General features: G+C 49.5%; 1 protein-coding gene across 7 annotated transcripts in view; it reads right to left on the reverse strand.

Annotated features, from left to right (window-relative positions):
• Nucleotides 1-15,870, reverse strand: part of TBL1X (transducin beta like 1 X-linked) — a 214,863-nt gene that overhangs the window by 176,473 nt on the left and 22,520 nt on the right. The window lies entirely within an intron of this gene.

The following is a 15,870-nucleotide window of genomic DNA, read 5'->3' on the forward strand; positions in this document are numbered from 1 at the left end:
ATAGGAAATTCACATTCCAGTGGAATTTTCCTGGGACCCTGCCACACACCCATTTGTTGATAGAGCGTCTAGGGCTGCTTTAGCACAAAGCACGGTTCAACGGAGGCCCTGCGACACCGCCCCGCCATCAAAGGCTAAAATGTCTACTCTCCGGCCGTCCACAGAAAAAGGCTGCCCACCCAATGTCGATGAGACAGCCCCGGGCTCTGAACCTGCCTCCAGTGACCCCAGGGCGTCCCTCCTTAAGTTTCCACATCAATGAAAGGAAAAGACCTGACCCGAGGGTCACGGATATCTCCCCCAACTTCATACTCTGATTCCTTCCGAAGTCAGCTTCAGGCTTAGGCGGGATTCAAAAACAGAAGGAAAAATGCAGACTTCATCTCCGAGAGACATGTAATCTATTCTGCTATTTTTGTTTGCTTATTTGAACTCCCCTCCACCTCCTGCCCCAAAATGAGTGGAGAGAAGTTCACTCAAGCTCATGGAGCCAGACTTCTGGCAGGGGAGTCACTAGGCTTGACAAAGAGACTGTGTTCTCTCTCTCTCTCTCACACACACACACACCATCATTCTGAACTGTGGCTAAAGGCTGCACTCGTTAGTTTTGTTCTTACACAGGAAACAGAACCAGAAGGGAAAATAAGGCAGGAATGTTCCCGTGTGTGTGCACATAACTAAATGCTTAAGCTTTCAATCCTCTCAGCCAAAACGAGGAAAAATAAATCTAAGACATAGTGCACTTCATTCGGTATTAGGCTTGTTTAAACCCAAAACCTCTCTGAAAAAGAGTATTTTCTCCACGCAAAAACAAATAAGCAAAAACACAGAGAGCAACGCATACATCAAAAGATTTGATTTGGGGCGCCTGGGTGGCTCAGTCGCTTGAGCGTCTGACTCCTGATTTCAGCTCAGGTCATGATCTCAGGGTGGTGGGATCCGTCCCCACGTCGGGCTCCATGCTCAGTGGGGAGTCTGCTTGAGTTGCTCTCCCTCTGCCCCTGCCCACCCTGCACGCGCATGAGCTCTCGCTCGCTCATTAAAATAAAGAAATAAATCTTAAAAAAAGATTTGATTTACATAACAATTTAAAGCTAGCCAAGCTGGTATTGTTTTATGTGTCACATATACTTTAAATACCAAACATACATTATTACAGACAAAACAGGTTATTTTCTCCAGTTCACAATCAGCTCTTAAACAGGATGAAACCAAAGGCAAACACCACTCAGGAGACTGTAAGATTCTTCCATTAAAACCCAGATAATTTCTTTTTTAAAAGCAAAACCCCGTAAGGTAAATCTCAGCAAAACCGTCGCCTTATTAAACAATTATATACTATCTGGGTACTCTAGGGAAGGCTTAGTAACAGGAACATGCGGTTGAGAGGGTCCCCTATACAATATCTGCTGTTACAACGTACAGTTAAACATTTCCACTTACTGTGAAATCTGCTCAAACACCTAATAACGCAGGATACAAAAATAAAACACATACGTTCAACTCAACAATTAGGGACAGTGTTTTCAATACTCAAAAGCAAGCAAGTTCAGTTTGTGACCTCCATCTAATAAGAGACTTAATAACTACACTTTAGGCGAGAATATAAACGTGTTACAATGATACACAGCGTTATGGGTTTCAATGTGGGAGGAAAGGGAAGGTACCTCGCAATTGATAGAAATCAAGAAACCCAATAAATGCCCAATAAGTTTTGTCTGTAATTAACGCCCTCCTCTCCCTGTCCCTGGCCCGACTAACTACCCCTCTAGAATATTCCAGCAGGCTCTGACAGTCAATCCACTCCTCTTGTTGACGCCCTCCCAGTCACAGTACACAAAGCAATCAGAGCCCGCCTCAATGTACAGATCTGGCCATTCCTCTCCATCAATGCCACCCGATACTCTCAGGACGAGCGCTGACCTCTTAACACAGCCCCAGAGTCCTGGCAGAGGGGCCCTGGCCCCTCTCTCTCTCCCTCTGCTCATCCACTCTGGAGCTTTGCATACACTGTTCCTTGCCCAGGCATCCCCTCCTCCTCACCCCTCAGGTCCCGTCTTAAATGTTCCCTCCTGTGCCTAAGTAAGACGCCCCCACCATAGACTCTCACAACCCCTGCATTTCCCCAGGACACTCATGATCAGTGTTGCAACCCCCCGATGACCACTGTGTGCACACGCGGACGTCTCTGTCCGGCTCTGGCCGGGATATGCGCACCACGGCAACACAAACCTAGTCTGTGTTGTCCGCTGCCGCATTCCCGGGACCGGGGTATTACCTACCACACAGCACTGCCCCAACGTGTGCTGAATGAAGGAATGGAAGAGCGGGTGGGGAGGAAGGAGCCACCAGCTAAGCAAGCGTTCTCAGTGGCTGGGAGCTCAGGGGAAGGCCCCCAGGACACAGACAGAAGGCTCCACGTGTATTCTGGGAAAGCCAGCCTCCCGACTTGGCTGGAACGTACGCACAGGCCAAAGTCCCAGGGCATCAGTGAACTAGGAGGGCAGGCGCAGGGGGCAACAACTTTACTTTCACTAACCTTTACTGCATTCCATTAGGAAGGCAGCTAACAGACCTTCATGGAATCAGCAGACCCAAGACTTTCAAAGATTTTTATTTACTTGACAAAGAGATGGAGAAAGAGCACAAGTAGGCAGAGCGGCAGAGAGAGGGAGAAGGAGAAGCAGGCTCCCCGTCGAGCAGGGAGCCCGATGTAGGACTTGATCCCAGGACCCTGGGATCATGACCCGAGCTGAAGACAGATGCTTAACCGACTGAGCCACCCAGGCGCCCCGCCCCCACCCCGAGATTTTCAAATACTGCTGACACTCAACACGACTCAAAATGACGGAGTAAAAGCCACTGCTCCATGGTATTATTTAAAATATCTGAAAAGACTGTATTAAAGAACTGCAAGCAGATCAGGAAGAGATGTTTGTACACCCACGCTCACAGCAGTGGGACTCACGGTAGGAAAAGGTGTAAGCAACTCAGACGTCTTAGCCACAGATGAATGGATAAACAAAATGTGGTCTGAACACACGTGGAATACTACTCAGCTTCAAAATGGAAGGACGTGCTGACCCCTACGACGTGGGTGAACCTGGGGGACATCCTGCTCGTGCAAGAAGCCAGTCCCAAAAGGACAGATGCTGTATGCTTTCACTTCCAGGAGGCTTCGAGAGGAGTCACATTCATAGAGACGGAGAGCAGAACAGTGGGTGCCAGGGGCTGGGGAGACGAGGAGGAGGACAAACCTCCTGGGGACAGTTTCCGCTGGGGAAGATGCGAAGTTCTGGACAGGGGCCATGGGGATGGTTGCACAGCAATGTGAACATGCTTCATGCTGCTCAACTGGACACTTGAAAATGGTGAAGATGGTAAATTTTAGGTGCTTTACAATTTACCACAATAAAAAAAGGAAGAGCGGGAGAAAACACATATTCCTACTATTCAACGAACAAATTTTGCTTTTAATACCGTGATGACAGTACTTTCAATCACTTCCTCTGCAAGCCTATTTTTTGAAATGCATTTGAAAATGTTACTCTGACAAGCCTCTGAGGCTTCGATGGACAGCTAAAGGGAGTCCAAGCATAAAAAAGAAAGTTCAGGACCCTGGTCTATGAGAACGAGGCAAACAAGGAAGCCGGACTGTTCAGAGCGTTGGGCAAAAGGAGTCCGAGCGTGGCATCACCTCGTGGGGACCCTGAAGTGTTTGCCCCCATGCAGGCTGCTCAGCCCCTGCTGCTTTGGGGGGGGGGGTCCTCAGCAGCCAGATGAAGGGAGAGGGGAGTGGGAGAGGCAGGACAGTGCCAGGTAGGGGCAGAGGGGCTGGAAGAGCTGGGGGGTCCATGATCCCAAGTTCACGGGCAACTGTGAAGGAGTGCTTCTTCCAAGTGGGGGCAGACCAGATTGCATTGGGGTCAAGGCGTGCATGGGGCGAGAGCGTCAAGGCAGAGTGCACGCGACTTTTCTTTGAACATGGGTGGTGAGCAGGAGAAAAACGGAAATAGGGCAATAAGCTAACAGATCTAGCAAAGTGCTTTGTTGATTTCTTCTGTCATGCTTTGTGTTTTCAGTCCTAAAGGCGAGTAAAGGGTCTGCAGCACTCAGAGGTGAGAGGTGGTCTTTCCTTACGGAACCTACGGTTTTTAATCAATCCCAAACCACATGAATTCCTGCTGAGCTCACAAAATTAAACCCACGTTTTCAACATGTTCAGAAAACCTTGCTCACAGATGGAAACTCTGAGATGATCTTTTCCTTTCTCAAGGCTAAATGTCAACTGAGATGATGGAGGGCTTGATAAGAGTCGCTAGTCAACGACAGAGCTAGGGAGTGGGAATCCGGTGGAGGAGGTGTTTCTGCGTGGAGCCCTCCCATCCCCCCCACACCCAAGGACGTCAGCCTCACCAGCGCACTGCTGTCTGGGAGAGACAAGCCTTGGAACAGAACTCCCAATGGATGCTCAAGGTGCAGATCAACCTCCCTGGCTTAGCACAAGGAGAAGACCATAGTCCCAAACCTCCTGTACTTTACAGAAGAACTAACAAGCAATAAGAAATAGAAACGGGTGAAATACAGGGAGCCCAGCTTTGGTTTGTGGGGGCCACAAGCACCTGGACCTTTTCTCCCCACACCAATTCTCTGTCCTCACCTGGTCATGGCCATGTTCAGCCTTACCACAGTCATGGCATCCAGAGGCTTTGCTGACAAGATCTATCCTCCTCAGACATTGTCTAAGCCCTCTCCTTAACTTGCCATCAGAAGCCCAAACAAACCATAGCCACGCGTGGCTCCCATGTGAGACTATCCACTGGGGAGAGGCTATCCACTAGGTGTGGAGGCCACCAACTAGTGTGGAGGCCATCTGCTAGTGTGGAGGCCATCCACTAGGTGTGGAGGCCATCCACTAGGTAGAGAGGCCATCCACTAGGTACGGAGGCCATCCACTAGGTACGGAGGCCATCCACTAGGTGTGGAGGCCATCCACTAGGTAGAGAGGCCATCCACTAGGTACGGAGGCCATCCACTAGGTACGGAGGCTATCCACTAGTGTGGAGGCCATCCACTAAGTACAGAGGCTATCCACTAGGTGTAGCAACTACCCACTAGGTACATCCACTAGGTACGGAGGCCATCCACTAGGTAGAGAGGCCATCCACTAGGTACGGAGGCCATCCACTAGGTACGGAGGCTATCCACTAGTGTGGAGGCCATCCACTAAGTACAGAGGCTATCCACTAGGTGTAGCAACTACCCACTAAGTATGGAGGCTACCCTCTAGTGCAGAGACACAACATCTCCATCATGGAAGAAAGTTCTACTGGACAGCTGCTGAAGGTTAGCCCATCCTCATGCAGTCCTGCTCTGCCTTGGTGTATGCCCCAGTCCACTGGTTTTTAAGAAACAAACTTAAGTATAGTTCAAATAACCTCTTACACAGACAGCCTCATCTAAAGTGGATTAAATGCAGGCTACTCAGATTCTAAGCCGGGCTGGTGATCAGGGAGGGCATGAAACAGGAGGAAGAGAAGTGGCCATTGGCTACCACGTCCCCAGACACACACCCTCTGTCCCCAAAGTGCAGTCGGAGAGCCTAGTTGGTGTCGTGCATCAGCTTCCTTCGAGTCAGGATCCCCGCTCTCTTAGAAAATCTAGGCCCTTCATGTTAGCTCATCTCTTGGTCCGACTTTTCAGAGGAACCATTTTCTTCTCTGCTTCTAAATATTCTACATGTTCACTGCCTTCTCGACTGTTCCAAAAGAAATGTCCCTACGACTCGTCTCCAAGGCTAAACCCTGCACAATTTTCCTCCTGCAAGAAATACAGTCCCTCCCTGCTCCGTGACCTTACCTCTTAAACATCTCCCTTCTTGTCCACGTCCACTCAACCAGCAAGTCTCTCCTTCTCGAAACACTCTCACCCACACTGGCTTCCAGGCCCAAGGCTATTCTGCTTCGACATGTCCTCACCTTCGGGGCTGGACCTCTCCCAGGAGATAGCCCGCGGCCCCCATGTCTCCCATCTCCCACCGGCTGCAGACCCACCGCTCTGACCCTGAAAACCAAACTCAGATTCCCCAGAGCCCCCCCAAGTCGTCCCCCCTGTGCACCCGTGCACAGGCCTGGCTCCCGGGGCTCTCGTAACCTCCCTCGTCACTCTGGAGGACAGGCTCCTTCACAGCCGTTCTCCCGGGAGGGCGAGGGCGCCCCCCAGCCTCGCCTCCTGCCCCAGGCCCCCTCCTCTGCGGAAACTCCTCTCTGCCCCGTGCCCAGGGACCTGTGACACCTCTACTGGAAATGACATCACAGCTTGCTGCTGTGCTGTCCACCTACACCGCAGACCCTCCGGGGGTCAAAGACACGTTCTATTTATTCCGCAACAGGAGGCCCTCAAGAGATCGCTCCTAAATCTGGTCCGGCGGTCCTCAGCATCAAAGCGTGATGCGTTTCGCTTGGGTGTTCCGTAGGTGCATGAACAAAAAGGTGTGGGGAGAGAGGGTTTAGAGAAGCTTAGGAAATGGAAACCAGTGACAGATCAAGCAGCTTGCTGGCGAAGGCCAATTCCGGTAACCGGCCCCATCCATCAAGTCCAGCTACCTGAACGCTCACTGAAGAACACCAAGTCCCATCCAGCTTCTGCTGCAAGCAAGCAATCTCCCAGGCCAAGGAGATCAAAGGGCCACGTGCCCATCTCCTCACTGACTTCTCTTAGACCTCGCCAGAGGATGACAGGAGACACCAGAGATTTTCCATTCTACAGTGGTCTGGCAGCACTTAAAGTAGGTTAGTATGAAAAATTATCTGGGCTGTCAGTGCTGCCTTTCGATTCTAGCTAATGTTTAACCCCTTGTCTCCCCAAGCCCCTCTGCATGCCACTCCCCAGCCAGGACAGCAAGAAGCCAGGAGCATACTTGAAGGAACGCTTTTGAGAAGTGAAGCAAGAAAACGCAAGATCATGCAAAGGAAGCAAGCCACTCAAGGAAGGTACCAGAGCTAATGTATTACTTTGCCTCGCTGCTACGTACATCACAAACAAGTCTAAAGAGGAAAGCTTGAAATTAAAGCAGTCTCAAATTACAAATGGGACAGACTCCAAACCTTCATTGGTTTCTCACTCAGAAATGGTTTTCTCCCAGAAACAATGCTGTAAAAATATGGTCAAGTTCCCAGCTAGTCCAGAATGGCCTCGTCAAGCCTGCAAACATAACTGAGATGCAAATCGGCCACGAAAAATAGACAAGTAGGACACCATACCGTGGCAACTGCACAGCATGGCGTTGTGCATCTCCAATGTACGTGGTGGTGTTTCTGGGGCAACGTGGAGTTCCTCCCAAGTACGGGAGACCAGGTACTTCGGGCGACACACCTAGTGACGTGTCCCTCACTAGTTCTCACCCATGCCAAAGCCTTCGGGGAAGCAACCATCAAAAACTGTGGACGAAAGGGCAAGAAATGGGTTGTCATCCTTGTATGGGAAGCCAGCACCGCAGAGAAGGTGCCAGAATGTAGTTAAGCACCCGAGGGCTGGAAGACTGTCCACATCAAATTCTGACTCTACCCCTTCCTAGCTGCGGGCCACACCTTACAACTCCACTCGGACCAGTCATGTCATGCACCTGTCACCCCGGTCCTGGAGGAGGAGAGGGTGGGGGAGGAGAACATACACCTTCATATGAGGTGGCCCTCCGAAGCTGGCTGTTCCCACAGAGGAGCTTAGCGGTGGACTCAGCCCATCAACACTCCCAGCTTCTGGGGGACTGAGGGAAAATGCAGAAAAGGCAGGCAACAAAGGTCACTTCTAGTGATCCAACTCCCCCTCTCCTGCCACACACACGGGCACCCCATCCCCCCTCATCTTACACATCAGCCCTGCTCTGTTCTAAAGCCGGCACCACCCCTTTCCAATCCCAACCCACAAACGATAAGGGCTGATGTATTACCGCTCCCAGGACTAGGGGCACTGTAACGGGGACAAAGTTTCATCCCACAGCTGAGTCTCCAACTGGGGAGTACCAGGCTCCAACAAGCAAGGTGAGAAGGAAACAGGGCTCAAATGAGGACGGAATCAGGAGAAAGGGGCAAATGCAAGCCACAGCAGGGAGGTGGGACATGCAGGCAGGCAAGCAGGGACTGCACACTTGCTCAGCGAAGGGCCAGCGAGTCAATGCTCCAGGCTTCCCCGGCCTAGACGCCCTCCATAGAGACGCCATCCAGAGAGACACGGCAGACAGAGAGTATTATAAATGAATGCGCGTGGCTGTGTTCCAATAAAACTCTGGGACCGACATTTGAATTTCACATCCTAGTCACGTGTCACAAAATATTATTCTTTTTTTGGCCATTTAAAATTGTAAAACCATTCTTAGCTCACAGGCTGTCCAAAAACAGGTGGTAGGCCAAATGTAGCCCGTGCCTGAGAGCAAGCCTGTCTCCAGCTTTGGCTCAGAGATGCTTTTGGAAATCAGACATTGTCCTTTCCAGGGTTTCCATGCACCCAGCCGCAGCCTCCAGCCCCAGACTCTGGGGGGTCCTGCGGATCCTCAGACTGGGTAGTGCCATGAATCGGGCGGGAAACCCTCCAGGGCGTGGAAACGCAGGGGTGCCCTGGAGAGAACACAGGTTTTGAAGCCACAGTGCCCCGGCCTGCCACCATCCGGCTCAGCTCCCCCGCTCAGAGCTGCAGATCAGGGACCGCACCGCCCTGGCCTCAGCATCGACGCCTGTAACACAGAAGAGTCTTTCCAACGATCTGCATTCCTTGTGCAGAAGTTCGCACAGTGCGAAGGCCACTGCCCCGTGGAGAGCGGACGCCCTAACGCGTATAAGCCAGGCGCTCGTCGTGTGTACCTTCGCTCCCCTCGGGGCTCCGGGACATTCCTACTCCCGCCCCGAAGTTCAGGTTCAGGTGTCAACCCAGGGATGGGATCCTGGCGCTGAGAATGAAGCAGGACACGGGATCAAGCCACAGTCCAGACAGCAGAGGTGGACAGGCCACTCGGGTTTCGGCGCAGGGAGTCACCAAGAAATATACCCCCGCAAATTCGACTCAGACACAGCCAAGGGGAGCAGGCCATTCCTCCCCACACTCCTTCTCCAGCATCTCCATCCCCGGCTCTGGGGTTTCTGCTCTCCCTTGCAACTCTGGGTAGTATTCACGGCACATGGAAAAACGTGTTCCCACGTAGGTAGCAAAACAGCGGAAGATGGTGGTCGAGACCACCTTTCTTCAGGAGACTAGACTTACCCTGAGAGCTTTTATTTAACCTGCTGTGCAATGGCAGTCATTCTCTTCTTAGCAGAAGCAATGAGCCCACAGCTACAGAGCTCATGGCAAAATCACGGACCGGGAGGAAATAGTAAGTGACCACCTGGATAGCAGAAGCTTTTTTTAGGAACATTTTTTTTCACCAGAAGCGTGCTTTTTATTTAGCTCAAGGTATGCATGGGGAAACAGTTCATCGTGCTCACGATTATGGGCTCTGGTCACTGCCAAGCAGGACTCACTGGAGAACAACACAGAGACTGGTTATCAATGTGCAAGCACATATGTTGTGAATTTCCTTTGCATTCTTCCTAAACCACCTGTAGCGGTTTCATCAAAGATCGTAAGGGTGATTCGAGATGCCAGATTTTTCAAATTTTTTCCCAACTCTGAGCAGTCAGATCAAGGCTTTACGGAGTCTGTCCCCTGCCGTGTGTACCTCTACACTGGCTGTCGAGAACAGGCGGGCGGCTGGACGTGAGCTCTACCTTCCCTCCCGTACGCGCTCTGTTCTTCTCAAAAGCCGGGGGCGTATTGCACTGGTGTCTTGCTTTCTCCGTTTCTCGCCAGTTCGTTGGTTTGTGGCAGGGGGCGGGGCGGAGGGGGAGAGAGGGAACGCAGAGCCTCTCAACAAAGAGAAGATGGGGCCCCATTTCCTCTGCTTTCAGCCACATTTCACTGCTCACTGTGCACGGCTGGCTCCTAACCGTGGTGGCGCACACGCGAGACACAGGGACACATTTTCGGGAACTGGTCACTAAAAACGCCGTGCTCTCCACACTGAGAGTTACACCGCGTCGGTGCACGAGAAGGAGCTTCGACCACAGGTGATCAGAGCAGGTATTTTAAGAGCACCCTTGAAAGCACAAAAGCAAAGTACAAAAACCTCTTTTAAACGGTTTTTTTGAGATAGGAATCACACTCCATAGAAATTCACCCACTGGAAGTGCACAATTCTATTGCTTTGAGTAGATGCACAGCCTTGTGCAACCAGCACCAGCAGGTCGTCTTAGAACATTTCACTGTCCCCAGAAGAAGCCCTGCACCCCCTTTAGGAGGCGCTCAACCAGGCACCACCCTCAGGCCCAGGCAACCACTAATCTACCTTGTTTCAACAGATGTGTCTATTTTTTTTTTTTAAGATTTATTTTGGAGAGAAAGAGAGCGCATACGAGCAGGGGCAGAGGCAGAGAGAGAGGGAGTCCTAAGCAGACTCCACACTGAGCGCGGAGCCTGACACGGGGCTCGATCTCACGACCCTGAGATCACGACCTGAGCCAAAACCAAGAGCAGACGCTTAACCAACTGCGCCACCCAGGTGCCCCCAATAGATGTGTCTATTGAACCGTTTCTGGTTCGTTCCCAAGCCTCTACAAATCCTTGATGGGCCCCTTGGCATCGATAACACTCACAACGAGCTCCCCCGTCTTATCGGACCTCACTGGTGCGAGCCAGGAAACCAGCCTGGCTCAGGTCTCCACCAGTCACAAAGGCTTCTGCCAGCTCACTGCATGCCTCACTCACAAGAGCTTCTCCATCCTCACACCGAAAGCTACTGGACTGAATTCTTGACCACCTTGTGTCCAAACCCCTGGATGGGGGGACGTGCCATTATGGGGCTCTTAGAGATGAAGTAAACCTGGTCCCCCCCATGGAGAGTTACTCAACTCAGGGGCACTTCACCACTATCAGTGACCACTTCCAATTATGCTACCTTCACAGCAATAGAGACAGGAAAGAAAAAGCATCCCGCCACATTCCATGTGATGGGAGACTGGGGTCCATTGTAGTAAGAGAGACAGGAAAGAAAAAGCATCCCGCCACATTCCACGTGATGGGAGACTGGGGTCCACTGCAGTATCAGTTTACATCTTCACTGTCCTAGCAAGACGAGTGGCAAACCGTCCAAGCAGAGGAAAACAAAGGCATTCCAAAGTGAGGTCCCAACGGAATGGATAATACCCAACACCATACTATCTCACTGAAGTGGGGAAAAGAGGCCGTTTCATCCATTTACAAAATAAGGACTATGTGAAATAAGAAGTGAATCCAGGGCCAAGAATTACAGATTGTGAGACGTTGGGTTTTCTCCTTCCCCATAATAACCTCTTCCTGTAATTAGCAAGAAAAAGGGTCTTCTACGGCATTAAAATTTAATATTCTACATCAGTCTGCCTGGAGCTTAAAGGGGAAATGGTTGCCCTTATTAAAGCACCAAAACTTTTGCAAAAAGGAGCCAGCTCACTGCGTGCCTCACTCACAAGAGCTTCTCCATCCTCACACCGAAAGCTACTGGACTGAATTCTTGACCACCTTGTGTCCAAACCCCTGGATGGGGGGACGTGCCATTATGGGGCTCTTAGAGATGAAGTAAACCTGGTCCCCCCCCATGGAGAGCATGGGCAGCACACACATCTGGTTTTTCACCACCAGAAGCCTCTCCTGACTTCCCGGGGTGCCGTCACCTGTCCCATCCACGTGGGCCGCCAACAAAGTCAAGGTGATCCTTAGTGGGTACTTCTTTACAACCCCAACTCATGATTCCATCCCTATCTGTTATTACTTACACTTATCTTTAAAAGGTAACTCTCCAATGCGTCCATGCAAAACCTGGTGAACCCCGAGTAAGGACTGAGGACGAGTTAAGTGTATCACGCCATGTGAATTTCCTGGTTTTGATACTGTCCCGGGATTACATAAGATGCCACCGTTGGGGGAAGCTGGGTGATGGACACACAGAACCTCTCACTATTTTTGTAACTTCTTGTGAGTCCATAATTAACCAAAATAAATCACTTAAAATGAAAAATTAATTTTTGAAAACCTAACATCATCTCTGTTACTGAACCACCCTCCTGGTGCTTTGGAGAACTAAACATAACAAACCCAAGGGACATAAATGAACCCCGTAAAGGTCTTCCTAGTCGATAAAAACTAATTGCAACGAACAAAGGCAGTGAACCAGGAAAACCTCCTCCTGTAACTGTCAAGAAAAAGGGTCTTATACTGCATTAAGATGTAATATTCTGCAAATACTAGAAATGAACAATCTGGAAATGAAATTAAGAAAATAGCACTCACGAGAGCACCAAAAAAGAATACATCTCACGCTCTAAAACGTGTACCACAAAGCAGGGCCATCATTACGCCTCACCTCCATCCATGAGGTTTTTATAATCCTGAATCCTGTTCCATCTCGCTAATCAACAGGGTTCTGTGGGAAATAATTTGGTCGTCCTTCAACATCAAGACAGATGACGGCAGGACCACACCCAGTTGCTTCAATGCATGATTTCAGAAATGAGTGATCATTAAGAAGTCCTTTCAGGACAGTTCTTTGATTTGGATGTTTCTCATGGTTAAGCACACCCCCAATTCAATCAATCACACACCCATTCCGTCAATCACAAATTTATTAACTGAAAGAGAAAAGCTGCTAGAGGTTATGGCATTCTCCGGCTGGAACATAAACAATTTCAGAGACAACCAACATCAGACAAGGATCCAATTCCTTAAACCCCGCCCCAAATCACTGCACACAAGACCGAAATCTTTTAAGCTCTTCCTAACACCCTCTTACCGAGATGCCCCATGGTCCCCTCGCCGCGGTACATCAACAAGCCCGACCTTGTCCCAACCACAGGTATGTGTGTTCCTGCTGGTTACTGCCTCAAGGACTCGGGACTGTACCCAAACACAGGTAAGGCCAAATGCCTTTCCAAGAGCGAGCCTCGCAATTTATGTCACCTGAAACAGAAAACGATCCAAGTGCTTCCAGAACTTATCTATATGAGCTGCAGATAACAACAAAGCACTTCCCTTCCAATTTTTTAAAAATAGACTTTATCACCATTGGAAACCACTCATCCTTTATCAGTTGGGTATTTTTGATGAAATGAACCTTATTTACTTGGTTTTAAGTCCAACTTGAGAAGCTTTTTACTTTATGCCCTGGTAGTTACATGTTCAACCAAATGATATTTAATATTCCCATCACTTCAGAAGGGGTAATCATAGCAGTTTGTCGTCTGTCCTTAAACATTTGTTCAATAACATTTTAATTAATGGGACCTCAGTGTTCAACCACAAAACTTGAAGGAAAAGGATGGGGCTGCCCAGAAAAAAGCTCTTTTTCCCAGACTAAGACCACCTTAAATATATATACACCAACAGCACTTACTTATAAACTCAATTTTTTTTTATTTATTTTATTTATTTATTTGACAGAGAGACAGCGAGAGAGGGAACACAAGCAGGGGGAGTGGGAGAGGGAGAAGCAGGCTTCCCACCTAGCAGGGAGCCCGATGCGGGGCTTGATCCCAGGACTCTGGGATCAGGACCTGAGCCGAAGGCAGACACTTAACGACTGAGCCACCTAGGCACCCCTTAATTTTTTTTTTTTAATACCTTAGTTCCCTTTCCATCATAAGGTGGGGGAAGGGGCCATCCTGATGAAACCAGCCAAGCAAGAATCATCAGGAGGTCCTGATGCCACTGACGGGGTTCCCCTGTGGATCAAATCATGATTCAGACGAGGTACGGTGGAGTTTCCCAACCAGCCCGTAAGACATCAGCGTTACCCTTATTTCAAACAGCATTACACCTTACAAAGATTCTACTGGGTTAACCCATTAGACCTGCCAAGACTTGACAACTTTTGATCAAAATCAGCAACATTGTTCAGTTCAACCTCATATGGGTGCAAAATAACTTTTTTTATATATAAAACTGTCATCAAAAGTTTGGTTTTGGAGTAACTGTCGAAATGCAATTGTTAAAACTATGGAAATACAAACCTCGTATCTCCTTTCAAGAAAGAATCAGCCAATCCACCTGGCTTTGCTCTTCCAGAGCAGCCCCATGACTGAGCAAGGCCATTTCTCTCCAACTAATGGGCAGTCTCTGCTCTGGAGCTACCTGGCTGGGCCCAACTTTATCAGACAGGCTTTGAGCTCTTGAGGCTTTCTACTCAATCCCGCCCCCAAACCCACCCCCATACGCCTTTCACGTGCCTTCTCGAAACTCCGTTACAACACTTGCAGGTCCAACTCCATCTCCAGAGGCCCAAACAGACACAACTGTGAGAATGCTGCTTGCTTTCAGGTTGTTAAAATCTCTCTCAAAGTATAAATATGCTTATGCATGGCTCTAAGACACAGGGATATGTACTATGTGTGTCTTTGCATCTGCCCATCTGCTAAAATTTATCTGTAACCCCAAAATCGATACCCATAGTGCTTTATGGTCATGCAAGGACACTCACGAGCGGGGGAGAAGTTCTCACCAGAGACACGGGTTTCCAGCTGAGGCCGAACAGGGAAATGCTCTGCCTTCTCGTTTCAGCCCCCAGATGGTAAACAAGGGTCCTTCATGGGGTCTATTTAGTGCCAAAGTTTTTCACACTTCTGTGCTTTTTGTTGACGGTATCTGTTTAGAATGGCCCCAAGCACGGTGCTGAAGTGCTGTCTGGTGTTCGTAAGGGCAAGAAGGCTGCGGGGCACCTTACGGAGAAAACCCGTGTCCTGGATGAGCTTCCGGAGGCATGAGTTACAGTGCTGCTGGCTCTGAGTCCAGCGTGAACGAATCAACAGTATACACTCAACAAGGTGTCTTTACACAGAAATACACATAGAACAAGGGTATGTACTGATTGGTTAAGCGGCGGCTCACGGGAACCTATCCCCTGTATTTCCCCCAGGAGCAAAGCTTCTATAGAGGTTCAGTGACTTTACAAAACGTAACTACCATGGATAAGGAGCATCTTCCAGATCCACAAACTGCATAAAGATACAGCCATCAGAGTCCTCTCCGTTCAACCTAAAACCAACCTCACACCATCTGACTGTATCTTCACATTGCACAGACCTCCCTCTGTGACACATGGGCGTCACCTCTCCCTCGCTCACCTTCTCCCCTGGTCCCCATTCCTTCCTCTTTCTGGCCTCTTCACACATGAGAGCTGGCTAAGCGAACCCAGCTGTAGCCCTTCGGCATAGCTGAGATGCAGTTCACATGAACATCAGGGGCAGCTATGGAGGGAAAAGGCCGGAGCCGAAGAGAACGAAATGACAGAGCACGGGCACAGAGATGAATCCTGTCCCTCTGCTGGCTGATGTCTCTTGAGTCCATCTGTCGCAGCAGGCGCCCACCGCTGACCACCCCTCCTTTCCTGGACAACCATCCCACCCTAAATTCTGAAAGGACCAAGCACATCAAGCAGGAAAGAATCTTCCTAAAAAGTACCAAACCCCATGTAAATTTGCAAAAGATTACCGATTTTCAATAAAGACTCTCAAGCTAAGTGTTTAAATACAAAAAAATACACTATTCTGTTTTGTTTTGCAGTTTTTCTTTCTCTTAAAGTTGAAAAGTCCCTGAGCTGACTCTCCAAGGACTTTTCAGGAGCCGGTGTAAATCAGTTGCTGACTTCATCCATGATTTACTGCATTAAATCTAAGAAGAACCATGTAGTTGACAAAACAAGGGAAGTCCCTCCGTGTGTCATACCTGCCACCATTCGACAAGCTTCTGTGTCTTCCAAAGAGCGGATAATGGGATACAGGTAACCGTCTTCCTTACTTCTACTTGGACTAAGCCACT

The sequence above is a fragment of the Halichoerus grypus genome, chromosome X (genome assembly GCF_964656455.1).
Source record: "Halichoerus grypus chromosome X, mHalGry1.hap1.1, whole genome shotgun sequence".
NCBI lineage: Eukaryota > Metazoa > Chordata > Mammalia > Carnivora > Phocidae > Halichoerus > Halichoerus grypus.